A 15249-nucleotide genomic window follows, 5' to 3' on the forward strand; every position below is an offset into this window, starting at 1 on the left:
TATCCCCCATACTACCTTTGGGATAAATATACCCAGAGATAACGTGTGCTCCAGAGGCAGCCATTTGCCCCATGCAACAATAACGACATGTTTTATTGATCCTACAAAACCCAGGAACGAGGCAACATATTCTTGAGCGCCACCTATTGGCACTCATCAGTTAACTATTTTGCAGCAATGGGGATTTCAGGACTTACAGAGCAGTCAGGAAATAAGATTATTAAATAATTAAAAACCACTGAAAAAACAACAGTGCCGTTTTCCCTTTAATGCGCACGTTGTGTGTGTGACTTGATAAGGAGCCAGCTCTTCAATACAACTAGAACTCACCATCACAAAGAACAGCAGAATACTAGGTGCAGTGCAAGTTTAATATCTGTTTCTAGTGGGGAGTGGCTCAGGGGCAAGAGGGATATTTCCTAATTTGATTGGGGCTGTTAGACCACCAGCGCTGCCTGCATAAAGTATGTTGTCATTCATGTATAGTCTGTATTACAGTCTCCACATGCGTATGTCTTCCTGCCTGAATATTGAAGAGAAATAAGAGGGATGGGTGACCTTTTCCCAAAGCCCTGCTGTCTTGGATTATTGTCTTCATCCTTATTGAGTTTTTCTTTCATATGAAGTCTGAGGGACAGCTTATTTTCTGAGACAATTACGCCCCAGTAACAAATGCCAAAGACTACCCCCTCCCTCGTACACTACAGGGAGGAGGGTGCTTCCCAGTGCAGGTAGAAGACACTTGCTAGCTCTGCTTGAGCTGGTGCTCAGAAACTAGCAGCGTAGCCAGGTAGCACGGGCGGTGGTTTGTTAGCTGCCTAAGTACGTAGCCAGATGTCTGGGCAGGTATGTACTAAGGCAGCTAGCAAGCTGCTGTCTGTGCTACCCCCAGATACACACTAGTTCAGCTTTAACTAGCGCACTAAAAGCAGCGGCGTATCTGTCTCTCTGGGCTGGGAAACACGCTTCCAGCTGCAGTGTAGACACATCCTAAATTTCTGTCTTGGAAACCATAATGGGAAAGAAAAGTGCATAAAATATTAACAGCTCCTCAGCCCCTCCTTACACACTTTCAGAACTAAACACCAGTATGTTAGGTCTGTCAGACTGTCCCGTTGTCTCAGCTGTCAAGGCACCTCAACCGCACAGGCAGGAAGAGTTGATCAGAGATGACCTGACTCGACCGGAAGCCAAGAGTGTTGAGCTGCTTTCAACTGGGCTTGAACCCAACACTTGTAGTTGGGTCCTGTTGGGTTCACGTTGAGTTGCAAGGCTCTACCTTGCCATAGGCTGACTCTTTGCAGACTGACTCCAGGTAGACAAGGTGCGGGAGATAATATCTTTTATTGGGCCAGTTTCTGTTGGTGAGAGAGACAAGCTTTCATGCTACACAGAGCTCTTCTTCAGCTCTGGTATATGTATTCAGAGTGTCAGGTAAGTTTTCCAGAGCTGAAGAAAAGCTCTCCGTAAGCTCGAAAGCTTGTCTCTCTCACCCACAGAAGCTGGCCCAACAAAAGATATTACCTCACCCCCCTTGTCTCTGTAATAGCCTGGGACTGACATGGCTACAAAAACACCACATACAACAATGGAAGAATGTCCCAGATCACACACTTCCTTACAGAGCCCCCTTGCCAGCAAACAGGACCAGGAAAACCTCACAGAATTTCCTCATTTTAACAGAGTTTTCAATACACCACAATAATAGTAATTTATTAGTCTTTTTCCTGATTATATTAGTTTATCTGAAGATGAGCTGAATGGTGTTGAAGGGCTCCAGGCAGTTAGTCCTGGACAAAAAGGCCTATACTTATGCCTAGATAATGGGCAATAGCAGTGGAAGCTCCCCGAGGCTACTTCTTTCGAATGCGCCCTAGTGGGACCACCTCAGCTATGAGGGGGTTAGTTTAGTCTGCATACTCATTGAGGCCTTTAGTAGTACTCAGTTCAGCAGAAAAGCATGGCTTTGTGGTTAAGGAAGGTTGTTGGGACTCTGGAAAGCGAGGTTCAGTTCTTGGGCAAGTCACTCAATCTCGGTGAGCCTTGGTTCCCTGTCTGTTACAGGGGGAATTAGCACGTGCCTACCTCACAGGGGTGTTATGAGGATCCATTAGTTAAAGTGTATGAAGCAGATGATGGCTGGATGGGGACCATCTAAGTAGACAGAATGTGGCTGTCAGTTAACCTGGTTGATTGTTTTCTTTTTTTTGAATGAGGAGCAATTGGATGAAAAAATCATTCTTGCTTTTATTCAGTGTGTTGTCCATGTGTTATGCAACAGGAGTATTAGTAATACACAGCAGGATTAAGTGCTTTAAAATCTGCAGATTTAGGCAGGTTGCCTTGAAATTTAGTGTGCCTCATGGAGGTGCAGAGTCAGGTTAGTGAGCCACATTTGGAGTCATTTGAGCCAGGGGTGAACAAAATACTGGCCCCACCAAAAAAAAAAAATTGTTAAAGCTGATTTCTTCTACCAATGTGTGTGTGTGTGTGTGTGGGGGGGGGGGGTTGTACAGATCTGGGGATAAAACCATGGTGAAACGATTGTGTCTCAGAGCACCCCGTCACTTAACATTTACCCCCAGCTAGTGCATGGGACTGACAGCTCTTTGGGGAAGCAATATTAAAAACCTTATTCAAAAAAGAGAGAAGCTGTCTAGATAGGTGCTAGCCTAATGCCCACGCAGCAGATGGATTACTTCACACATTTGCAGAAAGACTAGCCAAGAGAGCTGCTAGCCAGCCTGGTTTCACACAAGACACCCAGAGGGGAGTCTTAACTCTGTGTTACTGAAGTTTTTTTTTGTCAGTTTGAATAAAGTATTGTTTGGGGGACCGAAAGAGGTCATATTGCCCATCTGGCTGTGTCTACTTATTCTGCCCACCTTTAAAAAGAGAGATGCTATTTCTCTCATCTGAAAGAACAGAAAAAATTATGAGAACTAAAAGAAATACAGCAAAGCCTTGATTACCCAGATGTCATAGTGGAAACTGACTAAGTCTGGATATAAGATAGTCAGAGGCACTGTCAATGTAATTAATAGCTATCAGATGACATGGCCATGTTTTGGATAATAGGGAGTTTCAGACAACTGAGGGGGTGGATAAATCAAGGTTACACTGCAATCACAAAGCTGAGTTTCACATGTCACAGTGCGTGTTTTTAACCCCCTTTTTTTTAAAAATAAAAAGCCTGGTTCCAGTCAGGAAAAAAGGCACCATGGGTGTTGTGTAGATGATAATAGGATTAAGAATCCCGAGGTGATTTGGGAGAATAACAACAGATTTTTTTCTTGAGAGTGATTAATTCAACTGAGCTAAAAATCGAACTGCACGAGCAGGTCACACCCAGGAGAATTCCATTTCTGCATGGTTCTATAGAACGTTATCTATCTTAATCATTTAAGTGACATCTGTCTAAAGCAGAACATCAAGTTACAATAGCTGCCATTTAAAAAGTCATTGTTTGTCAGCAGTGATCCCACGCTTCTGTCTCAGATGCCATAATCTTTCCCTCTACTTAGAATGGGATTCAAATATCACTGTGTGGTAACCGCTGGCAAAAATGTATGTTTTAATGAATACCTTTTAATGGCAATTAGTATAATAAATTCATATTCCATCTGAAAACCTGTAATAGATATAATTGTAAACCTGAGGGGCAAATATAGATAGAGGAACCACACGCATTACATCATCACAACTAATTGTCATTAGCGGATCATAGGGCATGACCAGTTACTCCTTGTAAAGATGGGTTTCAGAATAACAGCCGTGTTAGTCTGTATTCGCAAAAAGAAAAGGAGTACTTGTGGCACCTTAAATTGGTTAGTCTCTAAGGTGCCACAAGTACTCCTTTTCTTCTTGTAAAGATGCTGGCTTTACAGATTTTAACTTTTCAATAGGCATCAATCATGTAGACATTCTGCTCCCTAATAAGAAATTCTCTTTTGAATGGTACACTGAACAAAATTCCTAACTGTCAGCTTTGCAGACTCAACCTGGGATCCGAGAATCAAGCTGGGCTCTTCCTGGCCTTTACATCATCACCAGGAATAAAGATTCAGTTTTGCTGATGATGCATAAGGCTGAATAGAAACCCCCTCGCTCTCCCAGAGCTGTGAGCTCTGCAATGCTAGCAAAAGTAAAACATCAGTTTCATCAAAGAAATCAACAGATATCACTCTAAGGAACCAAAGAAATATATAAGTAATATAGCACCATTTTTGCCTACTCACTTTTCCAACCATCGCTACCTTTTAAACCACTGAGGTGCTTCATAATGATTCAACAAGACTATAAGAAAGATTCCAAACCAATTTGTTGATAGTGACCGTATCCCTTTTTTTAGGTGCTGAATTGCCATATTATTCCATTTATTCTATACACTGAAATTATGCCACTAATGGTATTGTGGCAAGGAGGCATGGCCCCCCTTAGATGCGGACGCAGAGGGAACACCGCAAGCTGCCTGGTGGGTGGAGCCAGGAGGGCGGAAGCAGAGGAGTAAGAGAGGAAGGGGAAATATAAAAGGCCGGTGGAGAGAGTCGCTTCTTCCCCACTGGTGGAGTGGAGCTTCAAGGCGAACTGCTGTTGCCCCAGGGACCAGCATGACCGTCCAGGGAACCCTGACGCCCTTGATGCCGAGGAAATGCGGCCGCCACCCTTGGCATTGTACCCCGGGGAGATTGGGGACGACCCCTGGATCCAGATACGCCTGAGGGGGAGAGAAGGAAGCAACCCAGGGGAACCAGGCAATAGTCCGGGGGAGAGTGAGCCTGAAATCAGGTCAGCGCGTTGCAGGCTGTCATAAATATAAAGGAAAGAGTAGCATAAAATCCCCCCTTGGAAGCTGTACTGAATCACTTTACCTGTGAGGGGTTAAGAAGCTCAAATAACCTGGTTGGCAACTGATCAGAAGGACCAATAAAAAAAGAAGATACTTTCAAATCAGGGGTGGGGGGGGTGTTTGATTTAATAAATGCCTCTGTGGTATAAGATAGATTGCAATTCTATACCTCATGGCACTATTCAGTCTCTTTTCAATACAGTTGACACATTGTGGTCAACCGCCACAAGTCCTCCTTTTCTTTTTGCGAATACAGACTAACACGGCTGCTACTCTGAAACCCGCATAATACTGATTTTTCCATAGCATCCTGCCTACGCTTTATTGCAAAACTCTCCATTGAGAGTGATGTTCCCAAGCTAAAGAGAAAAGGGTGATTTTAAGATGAGATTTAAAGAAACTTTAAAGTGTCTGTACATTGTTGAGCACACCAGAGCCCTGCTCAATGATTAGGCACTACTGCAATACAAATAATAAACAATAATTTATAGAGTCATCGATTTTAAGGCTAGAAGAGACCATTATGATCATCTAATCTGACCCCCTGCATCACACCATCCAGAGAAACTTACCCAGTAGTTCCTTCATCAAGCCTTTAACTTCTGATTGAGCTAAAGCACATCTTTTATAAAGACATAGAGTCTTGACTTAATGACTTCAGGCAATGGAGAATCTGTCATACCTCTAGTCAAAGGGTTAATGACCCTCACTGTTAAAAATTTATGCCTTATATCTAGTCTGAATTTGTCTAGCTTTAGCTTCCGAACATTGGATCTCATTATGCCTTGTCCTGCAAGATTAAAGAGCCATCTACTAACAGAAATTTCTTCGCCATGTAGGTACTAATAGACCATGATCAAGTCACCTCTTAACATTCTCTTGGATAAACTAAATAGATTGAGCTTCCTAAGTGTATCAGTATAAGACATATTTCCCAGACTTTGAATCATTCTTGTAGCCCTTTTCTGACACCTTTCTATTGTTTTCAATATCCTTTTTTGAAATGCAGACACCAGAACTGGATACAGTAGTCCAAAAATGGGCCATATATGGAAGTAATATCTCTTCCCCACTCCCACTTGATAACGGCCTGTTCATACATCCAGGGATCACATTCCCTCCTCTCAGCTTTAGAATCACACTGGGAGCTCATGTTCAACTTTATTTAACATGGATCACAGTGAATCGCATCAGGACCTCACATGGGTATTGCAGTTACCTACTGCACTAATGGAAAATGAAGGATAGCCCAATGTTTGAATGAGGAGAAGACATACAAATCATGGAACATCACATGAACCGATGCCCTCTAAGATCCTTCTCCAAGGGGACGGTCTTATTCTATGATTCATTCCACATAAACAGAAACCATAGAGTGGATGACAAACTAGGATGTCAATCTTTAATGTTATTTTTTAAAGTTGCCATATGGAAGAAGAAGACTGACATAATAATTTAAGTGCCTAGGAAGGAAGAAAATGGAGACATCCCATTAGATGGAGCAGTACAAGTCAAAGAGCAATATCCAAGTGTGGATAAGGAGAGGACATAGAGGAGGTCAAGGTTGGTGGAACATGTAGTACGGTGGAGTTTGGTGAAGGAGAACTAGATTGACCTTGTGTGGCAGAAGGTGTATAGAAGGCCTGGGAGGAAAAGTGGGGATTGTCAGAGCAGACTGAGATGGTAATGGAGTAGGTGGAGAAGTGAGGTGGAGACTGGATTAGCACAGTGAACAGATGTGGGAAGAAGTGGACATGAGATGAGAGGGGAGACTGGAAAGGCTGGTGGTCATGAGCTCTCAGATAAGAGAGCTCAGGTGAAGGCCGAGCAGAGCAGAGTGAGTAGGTGTAGAAGAAGGTAATAAAAGGTCTGTGAGGTAACGTGAAGAACAGGCAGCAATAAATAGCAGCTGGATGTGATGTCTGAGAGGGAAGGAAGAACGAATTGTTGCAGAGCTTTGGTAGCCAGAAAGGCTATTTTGAAGTGGCCTCGGAGATGAATAGGAAGCCCAGTGAACTGAATTGCTGAACCATTTTAGGACATTAATGACATAAACGTTGCCTCCTTCCCAGTTAACATAGGGAAAATTAAAGAGACAAACTGCAAAACAAACAGCAATTAAACCTGCTACTTCTACATATGTTAGCACACACCTGGCCTTGTCAGAACGAGTGCTAGCTGGAGCCAGTGTAGCTTTGCATTTTGTTCAAATGATGGCAAATCTGGAGAAAAATACTTAAGGATCCTACACAATGGCAAGAGAGACAATAAAAGCTGCATTGCTTTTAAGAGCATTCCTCTTTTTTATATTCTTAAGTTACTTTAATACATTTTCCAATTTATTTGCATGGAACAGGGCCCTAGAAACCAGAAGTTAAATGCTGTCATATATAAACCTCGGTTGTTTATGACTTGGGAAATAAGTTTGCTCTAGAGGTGACTTGCTATTGTTCTGTATTTTTAACTAATACAAAAGATTGGAATAGAATACACACAAGCCAAGAGAAGAGGGCCAGGCTGAGTGTCAGCCTTGAAATTCACATTAAGTCAATTATGCAAAATGAGGACACAAAAATTAAAATAAAAATAAAAATAAAATAAAGCAAGACAATGCAAGGGCTCAATCAGATACCACTGTGTGAACCGCTGTTCAGTGGAGAGCTGCTGCGCATCCCAAATGGGAAGCCCTGAGGCTGACATACAACATCCAGAGAACGCGTTTCGAACCCATATTGAAGTGCGCATAGCTTTGATTTCTGTTGTGCCGCACGCTTCGTTTTTGAGGGCCTCTGTGCTTCCAGTGAGGAGGATGATGAGGCAATTCTGAGCATCACTAACTCTTGGGCGTCTTGGTTTGCGTGGGGGATTGTGTGCTGGGGTGCACAGGCAGCTTTTGGGTGTGCCAGGTGGCAGCATCTCACCCTTCCTTTGTAGAAATGGGTCTGAGCCAAAAATCCACAGCTTAGCTCCCCTGATTGTGATTGCAGAGCCATTGGCCATTATCTTTGAAAACTCATGGAAATCCGGGGAAGTCCCAGATGACTGGAAAAAGGTTAATGTAGTGCCCATCTTTAAAAAAGGGAAGGAGGATGATCCAGTGAACTACAGGCCAGTCAGCCTCACCTCAGACCCTGGAAAAATCATGGAGCCGGTCCTCAAGGAATCAATTCTGAAGCACTCAGAGGAGAGGTAAGGGATCAGGAACAGTCAGCATGGATTCACCAAGGACAAGTCATGCCTGACTAACCTAACCGCCTTCTATGACGAGATAACTGGCTCTGTGGATGAGGGGAAAGCAGCGGATGTATTATTCCTTGACTTTAGCAAAGCTTTTGATACCGTCTCCCACAGTATTCTTGCCAGCAGGTTAAAGAATTATGGGCTGATGAATGGACTATAAAGGTGGATAGAAAGCTGGCTAGATCGTCGGGCTCAATGGGTAGTGATCAATGGCTCCATGTCTAGTTGGCAGCCGGTATCAAGTGGAGTGCCCCAAAGGTCGGTTCTGGGGCCGGTTTTGTTCAATATCTTCATTAATGATCTGGAGGTTGGCGTGAATTGCACCCTCAGCAAGTTTGCAGATGACACTAAACTGTGAGGAGTGGTAGATACGCTGAAGGGTAGGGATAGGATACAGAGGGACCTAGACAAATGAAAGGATTGGGCCAAAAGAAATCTGATGATGTTCAACAAAGACAAGTGCAGAGTCCTGCATTTAGGACAGAAGAATCCCATGCACTGCTACAGACTAGGGACTGAATGGCTAGGCAGTAGTTCTGCAGAAAAGGACCCAGGGGTTACAGTGGACGAGAAGCTGGATATGAGTCAACAGTGTGCTCTTGTTGCCAAGAAGGCTAATGGCATTTCGGGCTGTATATGTAGGGGCATTGCCAGCAGATCGAGGGATGTGATCATTCCCCTCTATTCGACATTGGTGAGGCCTCATCTGAAGTACTGTGTCCAGTTTTAGGCCCCACACTACAAGAAGGATGTGGAAAAATTGGAAAGAGTCCAGTGGAGGGCAACAAAAATGATTAGGGGGCTGGAGCACATGACTTATGAGGGGAGGCTGAGGGAACTGGGATTGTTTAGTCTGCAGAAGAGTGAGGAAGGATTGGATAGCTGCTTTCAACTACCTGAAAGGGGGTTCCAAAGAGGATGGATCTAGACTGTTCTCAGTGGTAGCAGATGACAGAACAAGGAGTAACCGTCTCTGCAGTAGGGGAGGTTTAGGTTGGATATTAGGAAAAACTTTTTCACAAGGAGGGTGATGAAGCACTGGAATGGGTTCCCTAGGGAGGTGGTGAAATCTCCTTCCTTTGAGGTTTTTTATGATCAGGTTTGACAAAGCCCTGGCTGGGATGATTTAGATGGGGATTGGTCCTGCTTTGAGCAGGGAGTTGGACTTGATGACCTCCCGAGGTCCCTTCCAACCCTGATATTCTATTATTCTATGAGCAGCCGGCAGGCTTGTATCCTGGTACCTATTTGAACAACTGACAGCAGCCAAATCTTGTCTCCAAACACCCCCAAACTCCAGGGACGTTATTACTTGAGATCGGGACTTTGCTGCTCAGCCCTGGGATCACTAATGATTTATCAGAAAGCATACAGGATTAGGAATCAGGAGACCTCAATTGTATTCAGGGCTCTGACCTGCCTTTAGACTTTAGCTAATTACTTCACCTCTCCAACCCTTTGCCTATGTAGATTGTAAGCTCATCAGGCAGGGACCATTTCTCACTATGTCTCTGTACAGAACCCAGCACAGTGGGGCTGCTACTGTCATATAAATAATTATTTGCTACCCACCTAGAATTATTCCAAACAAGGCGTTGCATAAATTGTAACGGGCCAATTCTGTGTGGTGCTGAGCATCTCCAGTGGGATTCTGGGAACCCTCAATTCTCAAGAAACGTGGGATCGGTCCCTACAGTTTGCTCGGAAAATGACTTTCAGTCGAAACATTAGCAGTCATAGCTTTTCTGCAGTTCCAATAAAGTGTTAGGATTTTAAATTTATTCCTTTCCTTTTGTTTTGTCTTAGCCTTGGGGCCTTTTGTTCCAGATCTGCAGCTTTTCTTCCTTTTGTTTACTCTACTGTATAATGCACTCAAAGAGTTTCCTTTTCAGAACCACAGGCAGGAAAAGTCCTAGCACCACTGCTCAAGTGAAGAGAATTCTTGTTCTGTACTAAATCAAGGGAAGGTCAAATGGGGTTTTGGAGTGGGGGTTAACCCAAATTTTAACTTGCACAGGGTTTGCAAAGATGGGGGGTGGGCGGACAGCCTAACAATGAAAGCTCTGAGTTTATCTTCGTGTGAATTGCAGGGGATTGTATGAATACGCACAAGTTCTTTGTTCCAGGAGAAGATATCACTTCAGCTACCTAGGGAAAGAGAGAGAGGGCACTCTTAGCCTGTGATCAGGTGGGAAAAAAATAAAGTAAACTCAAAGGTCAAACCTCCTAAATTCCTATTTTAGTTCAGGAGGAAAGATGACACGTCTATTTGTCTGAGTGAGCTTTAAAAAGCCGAGAAGGACAAATATTACCTGCTCCACCCGCACTTGCGATCCTCGATTACGGCCTTTTGATGTGACCGTCACAATGAAAAATAAAACAATCGTATCTGTAAGGCTCAAGTGCGTGCTGATTTATAATGGGGGGCTCCTTGAAGGGACAGTGGAGTGCATCTTCTGGGCGTGGTGATTACTGTGTCCCGCTAGCAGTGCTATCTGCCTGCTTGCCCCCCTCTCCTCCAAATTCAAGTGCATCAGACTGGTGTCACTAGGACTTCTCACCCAGCCGGGTCATTGACATTGGTATAGCCAGCATCAGCAATGCTCTGGATGGGACCCCCAAAATATACTACACAGAACACATCACAGACCCCTTTGCAAAGGTCAAATCAGGGACTCCTTTTGGATCTGCTGCTTTTAATGTGAATTTAATATTCACGGGTGGTGGGGAAGTAGTGTGGTCTGATGGCTAGCAAACTGGACTAGGAGGCAGGACCCAGCCGGGTTCAAATCTCAACTCTGCCGCCAGCAAGTTGTGTGATACACGACAAGTCCCTTTGCCTCTGGTTTCCCATAGGCCTGGTCCATAGAGACTATGAGCTCTTCCGAATAGGCATAGACTCATGATGTGTCATCGGAGCTGAGCCAGCATGGAGGAGGAGATAACCTGCTTCTGGTATGGACCAAGGGCAGATCACTTACCACTAAGCAAGCGGGAGGATGAAGGATGGAATGAGGTTACTCTGAGAATTCTGATTCCTTCTCTGATTTGCTCCTGGGATACACACTGCCTGTTGCTCAGCATTCGGAGGAATGGGTCACACTAGTCCCCAAACACCTGTGTATGTATCTGAGTGTGTAAGGCTGCTCTCACTTCATACATGGCTCCCAAGTGCTAGGTCTTGATCCAAATCCCACTGGAATCAATGGAAAGGTTCTAACGGACTCCATTGTGCTTTTGCTCAGGCCTTTAGGGGCTATGATGGTGGGTGTTGTGCAAAACCCAGAGGTAAGTAGATAAAATATCTGAGCAAGAGACAGCCCTGAACTTTCAAAACCTGCATGGAACTTGGAGGGAGGAGCAGAGGTTGCAGGAGGGAAGAGTTTGGAATTTGGCACCAGGACGTCAGTCTGTGTGCATGTGACTTGAAGGCTAGCTGTTATAGCCGGCATCAACCACACTTCTCATATTAGCCCATAGAGAGATCCACACACAGGGATGTGGCACACAAAACAGGCCCCTCTCTGTAACTAGTTCTTTTAATAAAATGGCAGTTTAGTTTTGCGAGCATGGAGTCCTTTCATGTTATGACTCAGCATGCCGTGCATGAAACGTGAAACTTCAAGCAAGGTGCCATTTTGTGAGCAGCTTCTAACTCGGAACGGGTTGGTGGCGTTGGCTAGAAAATACTGCAAGAGAGCGGAGGTCAGCAGAACATTTGACAAAATTGAAAATTATTTTGTTTTCGTCAATGTTTTTATTGGAAATTTTTGACTTCTTAATAGGCCAACTGAAAACTACTGAAAACTTAAAACTGGAAAAAAAAACCCACTTGGTTTTTGGCTGAATATTTTCAGTATTCTGACCAAAAATAGACATTTTCGAAGGAAGCAGATATTTTCCACTACAGTTTTTGGCTCATCCAACCCCCCATTTTAAAAAATAGTTTTGATGGAAACTTTTTGACTAGCCCTATGAGCTGGTTTTTGTACCCCTTCTCCATTCATGTCCCCTCTCAGGCAGAGAGCAGCACAAACAATCCCAAGCTTCAAGTGAACCAAGGAAATAATCAATGTAGCACGAATGAAATGACGGCAGTGTGTTGGGAGAATACTTGCAATGATTGCTCTCCCTTAGAGATCCCTGGCACGCTTTATTAATTTAATTACAACTCTAACTTCATCAGCTGACCTGGTGCATCTGATTTCTTATGCGGCAAGAGGAGTGATAGGTGAGATCCCCATGACCTTCCATTAGCAATTCAGAACACAGAGCTGTATTAACGAACATCTTAACTGCCAGCAGCTTTGATGCTATTGTGGAGCAGAGGTTAGTCTTTATTTTCTCATCCACATGATTGAATTGTGGCTCTTCAATTAAAAACAGCTGCCTTCAGTCAGCGGATGGCAGTGACCTTGGTAGGGAAGGAGGTTGGGTCTTGGAGGGTTGGGGAGCATTGCTGATAGTTTCAAGTTCCACCAGCATGGTAATCACATAAAACTTTCCTCCCACCTGGATCCTTCATTTTCATTAAAACCAGACAAGAGCAATCAATCCTCCTGCTCGCACTTGGGGATCTTTTACAAATCACCCTGGCCAAAGCCCTGCTAAAATGCTGCGGGTTTCAATAATACTGAGAAGGTCTGGGCCTACTCCTGAAAGGTGCTGAACTGTCCCCAACTCCTCTGGGATATCAAGAGTCGAGGAACTAGAGACATGATCTTCGCAGCCTGCCAGCTCCAGGAGAAATGACAGGAGCAAAACCCTGACCTTTATACGGTTTTTTATCAGCTTAGCCAAGGCTTTTGATTCTGCACATTGAGAGGGACTCTGGAAACTTTTGTTCATCGTGAGATGCCCTGCAGAGCTTATTTCTGTCACTCGGTCCTTCCATGATGGCTGCAGTGGTGGGGAATGGCAAGAGACTGGATCATTTTCCAGTCAGTAATGGCAACAGACAAGGCTGTGTGCTGGTTCCCATGCTCATTTCCATCCTTTTTTCGGCTACGTTTATGGATGCATTTCATAACACCAAGAAAGGAAAAGCTATTCAGTTCTGCACCAATGGGAAGTGGTTTAATCTGCAACACTTCTGTGCTCTCACCAAAGTGGCTGGATTTACTTAGGAAGGAGCTTTTGTTTGCTTAAGGCTGTAATAGATCAAGTGAGCAGCCAGCATACAGTCAGTTTGCAACTGATCACTTCCTTCGTGAAGTTAACTCCTTTAATTTCACAGGTAGTCAAAAGACAACTGAAGCACTGTACCAACCTGTGCTGTGGGATGTGCATGTCCATCCAGTTATTAAGATCAATAACTCTCCTTGCAAGCCTGTGGAGATGTGTTGTTACCTGCGGAGCGTGCTACTCAATTAATGCTGAGATCACCCATTGCATGGCCAAGACAAGCTCTGCATTTGGAACATTAGCACATCCCTCTATGTGCTAGGGGAAAGATAGGGGGCATCAAAATAGGGACTAATCTGAATGGCTATTGGGCAGTTGTGTTAACAATACTTCTATATGGTTATGAGACATGGACAATATATCGTGCCATATCAGCAAGCTTGATCAGTTCCAATGCATGGTCTTCAGTCTGTTCACAGGGTCAAATGGTGGGACAAAATTCCTAATACCAAAATCCTTAATTGTTGTTGGATGTCTAGCATTCAAAGCATGCTCCTAACAGCTCAGCTGTGCTGCTCTGGGCACCTCGTTCATATGGCCAACTCAAAAATATTCAAGGCTATAGTTTAGTTAAACCAAGGCATCTGCTATCATGGTGCTCAGTCCAAATGGTATAAAGATACACTGAACTCAAACTGGAAAGCAGGTGAGGTCGATCCCAAAGCAACAGCCCACAGCAAAGCCAGATGGGGCAGATTTGTCATGTTGCCATTGACTGCTTTGAAGCAAGGTGCATCAACACCTTCTGTGAAGATCATGACCAGCGCAAAGCAAGGATATGAAGCCTGCAATGGCCATGGACAATTTTGTCTGTCCCACATGCAATCTTGTTTGCGGTTCTCCTATTGGTCTGGACTCCCACATACATGTTCATTTATAATGTTGGTTAAATTCTCAAACGTCGATATGGATGAGAGACTCCATCCACCCATACATTTAGTCCATAGCAGTTTTCTACTGGCTTTATTTATTACAATCACCTTTATTCTGAGGAGCAGGGTCTTTCAGATAGATTGCATCTCCAAATGCCTTCTGGGGTTAAACAATCCAGCTACTGCCTAAAGAGGTGGAGTGAAAGGAGAAAAACGTTTTTTTTTCTGATGAGATTCAAAATAATATAGACTCAACGGGGTGAAGAAATGCAGAGAAGCTGTCTGGGACGGTAAGGGGAGAAGGTTCCCATGCCAGTAGTGACCAGATACTGAAAAAGGACCAAAGATAAGGTTGGGGAAGAAGAATGAGGAGACAGAAGAGTTGTGTTAGAATGGGAGAGCAACAGTCACATATCTTCATGCACATGAAAAGATAGGTGGCAGCCTTCTTCATAGCTGGGGAACTGGAACTTGGTGATGGGAACCGACATAGACATGGGGGGAGGAGATGAAGGCACGGATGAGGTTTTGAGCAGAGGTGGAGTTATGGCAGAGCCAGAGACAAGCCTTGTTGCACAGGTACAGATTTGAATGCATAGGAAATGTGTGGGGGGAAAGGTGGGAATCATAGTCAGGGATAGCTGGAGCAGAACTGGGTGCCTTTACATAACGTTGCACTTCTGTACAGCCTTCCATCCAAGGATCCCAAAGCACCACACACTGATCAGTGAATTGATGCTCTGTCAGGCAGGCCATTGCTGTCCCCTTATGCGTAACAGAGGGGGAAACTGAGGCACAGAACATTTAAATGACTTGCTTGAGATCACACAGGAAGCCTGGGGCACAACTGACACACCGGTTCCTTTGAGATTTATAGTGCGGTGCCTTAGTCCCAAGATCATTCGTTCTCCCTAAATCGTATCTGGATGGGTTAGACTTAGCTGATAGTGCCGAAAGCCTGCCTGCCCAGTGGAGGGTGAGAGCAGGCCCATCACAGACAGACCACCCCAGAGGGAGGGGAAAGGCTACTGAGGCTAGGTAAAGGCAGGAAACAGCAGAGTGGAGCAGGAAGGTTGCCAGGGAATGTGTGACTGGGACAAGTAG

The sequence above is a fragment of the Lepidochelys kempii genome, chromosome 11, assembly GCF_965140265.1.
Source record: "Lepidochelys kempii isolate rLepKem1 chromosome 11, rLepKem1.hap2, whole genome shotgun sequence".
NCBI classification, from domain to species: Eukaryota; Metazoa; Chordata; order Testudines; family Cheloniidae; genus Lepidochelys; species Lepidochelys kempii.